Source organism: Leopardus geoffroyi, chromosome A2 (assembly GCF_018350155.1).
Source record: "Leopardus geoffroyi isolate Oge1 chromosome A2, O.geoffroyi_Oge1_pat1.0, whole genome shotgun sequence".
Taxonomy (NCBI): Eukaryota; Metazoa; Chordata; class Mammalia; order Carnivora; family Felidae; genus Leopardus; species Leopardus geoffroyi.
Window position 1 is genome coordinate 149,919,666 of NC_059331.1, and position 6,126 is coordinate 149,925,791.

Below are 6,126 nucleotides of genomic sequence, written 5' to 3' on the forward strand. Positions count from 1 at the left end.
GAGAGGCACAGGCACCCCAGTGTTTATAGCAGTGCTATCAATAACCAAAGTATGGAAAGAGTCCAAATGTTCATCGAAGGATGAATGGATAAAGAAGATGTGGTATACACACACATACACACACACACACATACATACATACAGTGGAGTATTACTTGGCAATCAAAAAGATTGAAATCTTGCCATTTGCAATGACGTGGTTGGAACTAGAAGGTATTATGCTAAGTGAAATTAGCCAATCAGAGAAAGACAAATATCATATGACTTCACTCATAGGAGGAATTTAAGATACAAAACAGATGAACATAAGGGAAGGGAAGCAAAAATAATATAAAAACAAGGAAGGGGACAAAACATAAGAGACTCTTAAGTACAGAGAACAAACAGTTGCTGGAGGAGTTGTGGGTGGGGGCATGGGCTAAATGGATAAGGGGCATTAGGGAGGACACTTGGGATGAGCACTGGGTGTTATATATAGGGGATGAATCACTGGAATCTACTCCTGAAATCATTATAGCACTGTATGTTAACTAACTTGGATGCAAATTAAAAAAATAAAAATTAAAAAAAAATTAAGTGAAGGAACAGTTCTAACCTCTTTCAGAAAGAAAAAAAGGAGGAATAAAGTAGTATCCGAATGATATATGTATCGTGATCTTAACTGTGTGTTAGCTAGGGAGAAAATACAACAAAACATTGACAGTGGTTATTTTCTTGGCGCTTTTCATTGTGTTATGCAATTAACATGTATTGCTTTTATAATGTGGGAGGACATTTAAAATAATTGCTTGCTGGACATCAATTTATAAAGTCGGGATATCTCTCTGGCAAAGGTTGCGTGTCTACAAAGAACCATGGGCATCTGCGTTTCGAACTATTTTCCTGGAGGAGTTGGTGCTGAGAGTCTGGGGGCCACACAGAGAATTATGAATGGTGGTTAGGTTTATTTGAAACAGGCCTGAGCACCAAGTATAAATGCTTGTCTCTTTCAGTCACCTGTCTCTAGCAAATGAAAGTTTGGAGTATAGTTTGTTCAGCGTCTTGTTAGGTGTCTGCCCTGAGGACTCCGTACCATGTCTTTCCTTTCTGTATCCTCTTTACCTCACACAGCACCTGGCAACAAGAAAAATGTTCCGTTCTGTCATTTGGTTTATTGAGTGGATTAAGTGGTAAAGAGCACAATTTTGAAATCCTAAAAAAAAAAAAAAAAATTGGACTCCTAGCTCCCTTAACTTATCAGCAGTGTGACAGTAGGCAGATTCCTTAACTTCTTGGTGCCCATTTGAAAATGACTTCATGGGGTTGTTGGAAGGATTAAATGCATTAATACAAATATACAAGTTCTAGAATAATGCTCAATAATGGGAGCAGCTGCTACTGCTTTTATACAGGACTGCCTGCATTGTAATGTTTTCCAAAAAAGAAAAGATATCTGGGTTTTCAACAAACAACAACAACAACAGACATTGCAACACCAAACACTTTTAAGAGAGGGAAATTAGAACCCTTTTATTAAGAACAAATCTCAGGAGGGGCCCTTAGGTGGCTCCGTTGGTTAAGTGTCTGACTTCAGCTCACGTCATGATCTCAGGGCTCCTGAGTTTGAGCCCCCACTGGGCTTTGTGCTGACAGCTCAGAGCCTGGAGTCTGCTTTGGATTCTGTGTCTCCCCCTCTCTGTGCCCCTCTCCCCTTCGCACTCTGTGTCTCTCTCTCTCAAATATAAATAAACATTAAAAAAAAAAAAAAAGAACAAATCTCAGGAAAAGGACTGTGGAGAAAATAGAGTTCTCTGAAAGCAATTTAACAGATTACTGCTGGACATTTCTGCTTCAAGTGACCCTCACAGTCCCGGGACTTACCTACTATGGGACCTCTCAAAAGTACTTCAAAGTTTCTTGGTTTTCTTTTGATTTTTGTAGCCATAGAAAATAAAAATCAACTACAGAGAACATAACTCTGTGGAGTAGAATTTCTTAATCTCATGACTTTTGCCCCCATCTCTTAACGTTAATGATGACGATACGGATTCCCTTATATGTTACACGTGAATATTAAATGAGGGATGGCGGGTAAATGAATTAGAGTGTCAGGCAAACAGTTGATTCAACTTAATAAATGCTTATTCATTTTATTTTACCTCCTCACTTTCATTTCTGCTCATCTTTCTGCACCCCACAGTTTCTATGTAGTTTTCATACATTGAACAGGGTTAACATGTTTTTCATTAGGATTGGCGTCCTTTTCCAAAAACTTCTCCAAAACGCTGCAATTGAAAAAAAATTTGTATATATATCCTTTTGATATTCCTGCCATGAAAAAAGAGAAGAGGTGCTCTGAGAAGTTAATCCATACAGCGAAAATATGAAGCCCTCTACCCTCTTCTACCGCAGGAAGTCTCATGGGCATTTCACTATGGTGTCTCTAACGTGGGGACAAATCCATTGACCCCTCTTAGGAGGGCTCCAGCATGCTGTGGGCTGAGAGGATTTGGCCCAAGAATATGGCGTTTTACTGAGGCAGACAAGCCACTGGCTTCGTTTGACGTGAGCCTCTCAGTTCAAAAACATCCTAGTCTTAGAGGAGTGATTTCCTCTGAGACAGTCAGCAAAGAAACTTTCTTTGTCAGATATGTTCACTTTTCTTTTGGGTAATATTTGAAATAATGAGAAAGTTAGTGGTTTCAAGTGTATTGAGTAGCTTGGTGATTTACTTTCTATTAGCTAAGGAGTTGCTTAATATTGATCAAGCTTTTGCTAAGCTGGGGATTATTGGGATCTGTTATACATACACACAGACCTTTCTTCTTTGACATCTGCAAGGTGGTAGGAAAGAGTAAATTGAAAATTCCAAGACGGGGTTTTGATCCCAGTTGGGCCATTTATTAGGTAGGCGATCTTGGGTAGGACATTTATCTTCTCCAGGTCTCAATTCCTGTATAATTAAATACAGATAATCACCAGGTAACTGCAGTGGTTACCAGCAGTAGGTAAGATAAAATGTGTGAAAACTTTTTATAACCTTGAAGTCCTACATAGAGGTAGGTGAAGCTTTTAGGCCTTTGGCTGCTATCCTTATCTTAAGATTGTTTGTGAGTACAAGCTTTTGTTTTGTTTTCCTATGGAATGAGCTTAATCCTGTTGCTTAAGGAGATCTTACATTTTCATTTAACTGGTTGTTGTATGAAATCAGAATCACTATTTCTTCCCCTTGGTTTCAGGTCTTAATATTTATTTCTTTTTATTTATTTGTTTTAGAGAGTGCATGCGAGTGCGAGAGGGAAAGGAAGAGGAAGGGGGTGTTGGGGGGGAGAGAGAGAGAGAGAGAGAGAATATCCTAAGCAGGCTCTGTGCACAGCACACAGCCTGATGCAGGGCTCACTCAATCCCATGACGCTGAGATCATGACCTGAGCAGAAATCAAGAGTCGGACGCTCAACTAACTGAGCCACCCTCAGTGGCTTAATATTTAAGAGGCGCCCCTCAGGTCTTAATATTTAAGTGGAAGTGATCTCTAGCAGATATAGCCACAACCCACCTGCGTTTTGATTGAATTTATCACTGGTTTCCATGTAACCTGTGCTAGGTAAAAATTTTAAAGCAGAATAGCTTTATAGTGTACATAAGATTTAAAAATGGCTGGTTCTTATTTTGAAAACCCAAAGTTAATGGCATACTTCTAACTATGGTAGACTCAGAAGTTGTAATATATCTCTAGATGTGTGTGGGGGTTGTTTTTGTTTCTTTGTTTTGTTTTTTACCATGAGCATATCATTTGTTTCTTAATCACTAAAAGCATCATGTTTTTGTAAGTATAGGATAAAAATAAGAAGGGAATGTATTTTGGGGCACCTGGCTGGCTCAGTCAGTATAGCATGTGATTCTTGATCTCTGGGTTGTAAGTTTGAGCCCAACATGGGGTGTAGAGATTACTTAAAAATAAAAAAATAAAAAATCTTTAAAAAGAAAAGGGAATGGGACACCTGGATGGCTCCATTGGTTAAGTGTCTGACTTTGGCTTGAGTCATAATCTCATAATCTCATGGCTTGTGAGTCTGAGCCCCATATCGGGCTCTGTGCTGACACCTCAGAGCCTGGAACCCTCTTCAGATTCTGTATCTCCCTCTCTCTCTCTCTGCCCTTCCTCTGCTTGCTCTCTGTGTCTCTCTCTCCCAAAAACAGACATTTAAAAACAATTTTTTTAAAGAAAAGGAAATGTATTTTAAGGTCTTTGCATAACATAGCATTGTGATAAAGTTTATACTTGGAGTTTTTCTAGAAATGACCTAATAAAACTTTTCCTTTTTCTGCATGAATCATCTTCCTCTGTATTTATAATCTTTCTTACAAGGAAACTATCAGATTAACTCATCATTTTTATTTCCTCATTGTTAAATAAACATACACACTTTAAACTTTACCTGTGAATTATAGTTACTCTCCCTCTTGTATTTATTTCCTTATTCTCTTCGGAGACCCCTTTGGGACACAAAGTGGCACGTGATTTCTGGGCGACTTGCTTTCTCTTCTAAGGACAGAGTACCTAACTCTAGGAGATTTATGTAAAATCAGTCTTAAAAACCTATATTTACAGTTAATGATAATACTATAATTTATGTGATGTTATATTACATTATATTATTATCTATCTGCTCAGCTTAGGGATATAACCCCATAAAACTGAAGTAGAATGAAATCTAGTGAAGTTCAGGCGGAGCTATCCGATGCTTCCTCTTCAGTAAGATTTCTTCTATTTGCTTTCTGTTACTTGCTTTTAGGAGACTCATATTTAGAACTTCTGTTCTTATAAAAAAAGAGAGAGATAGCTTTATAATTACTATGTAAGAACTGTGAAGTGGAAAAGAATGCATTGGCAAGACATATTACAATTACTTTGTCATGCATCTGGTTATGTTGGCGTATTTGTTTAATTAAATTCCCTGCTAATTATAACTGTATGTACTTGTGTTAATTATTATTTGCTTAACACAGGAAACAGTGTAATTCTTTAAAGGAAAGCAACTCGCTTGCTATTTAAATTAAATTCCAATGTAATATGCTTTCTAAAATAATAGTAGTGACATTTTATTAGAATAGTGGTGGAAAAATATTTATCTAACTCAATGGAATTTGGACTCGCCAACATTCAACCGAGTTGTTTTAATATCAAGTTGTAATTGGGAATAATAAATTTTAGAATATAAGGATCAACATTATACCAAACCTACCCTCACATGAAGGATAGATTCTCACCCTGCAGGGTAAACTTTCTCCATCATTCTGAAACTCCTTATCCACTATTCTAGAAGAGAGGAAGAGAATTAGTACTTGACAATGATTCTCAAAGGCCCAACAAGTGCAGTTTACTGTCTAATATGTTCTCTGAAACATTTGCTTAATGTCAGCCTGCCCAGGTCACTTGGTTTTTCATATAGTTAGAGGTTTTCTCCAGCTTGCAAATCTTTATCACTAGAGTGAAAATAAGATTCCCAACAGAGTTGGGTCTTTTCTCTTTCACTCTTTTCCTCTTCTCTCAGTTTGAAGCATTTGCTCCTTCCTCTTTAAGTTTCCCCTTCCTCCCACTCTTTTTCAGGCGCCAGATATTTTTTAAAAATTTCTCCCACTTACCTTGTGATGTGCTGGGAACTCTTATTTACAGAACTTCCCCCTTTCATTGCATGCTTGGAACTATTCAGAGAGCTTGATTCTTCTCTTTTCTTTCATTTAGTTTTAAAATTAATTTCCTTCTTTAAAATACTTAAAATTTTTTTGGCAAAGTATTCTTTGTTTTCTCTCCCTAATTCAAATCAAAAACTTTCTTTTCTTACCTCAAGAGCTTTAGCTTTGGCTCCGGACAGAAATGGATTTAAAGCATGCCTCCTCAGATAAATTGCCAATTATCTGTGAGTCAGGATCTTTATTTATAAAAGGGAGCTATCAGTGGTATCTGCCTTATAGGGCTAGAGAAGAAAAATCAAATGACATATGTAAAGCACCTAATTTAAACTATCACGAAGGTTAGATAATGAACCTTAGTTGGCAAAATGAAAAATACTGCATTGTTTTTTGAGAGGGATTCCTTGTCACTATTGGAAATTTGTATTAGGCTCACAGAAGGTATTATGTCTT

General features: G+C 37.3%; 1 protein-coding gene across 2 annotated transcripts in view; it reads left to right on the top strand.

Moving 5' to 3' along the window:
- The window catches only part of EXOC4 (exocyst complex component 4), a 766,053-nt gene that overhangs the window by 486,005 nt on the left and 273,922 nt on the right, over nt 1-6,126 (top strand). The window lies entirely within an intron of this gene.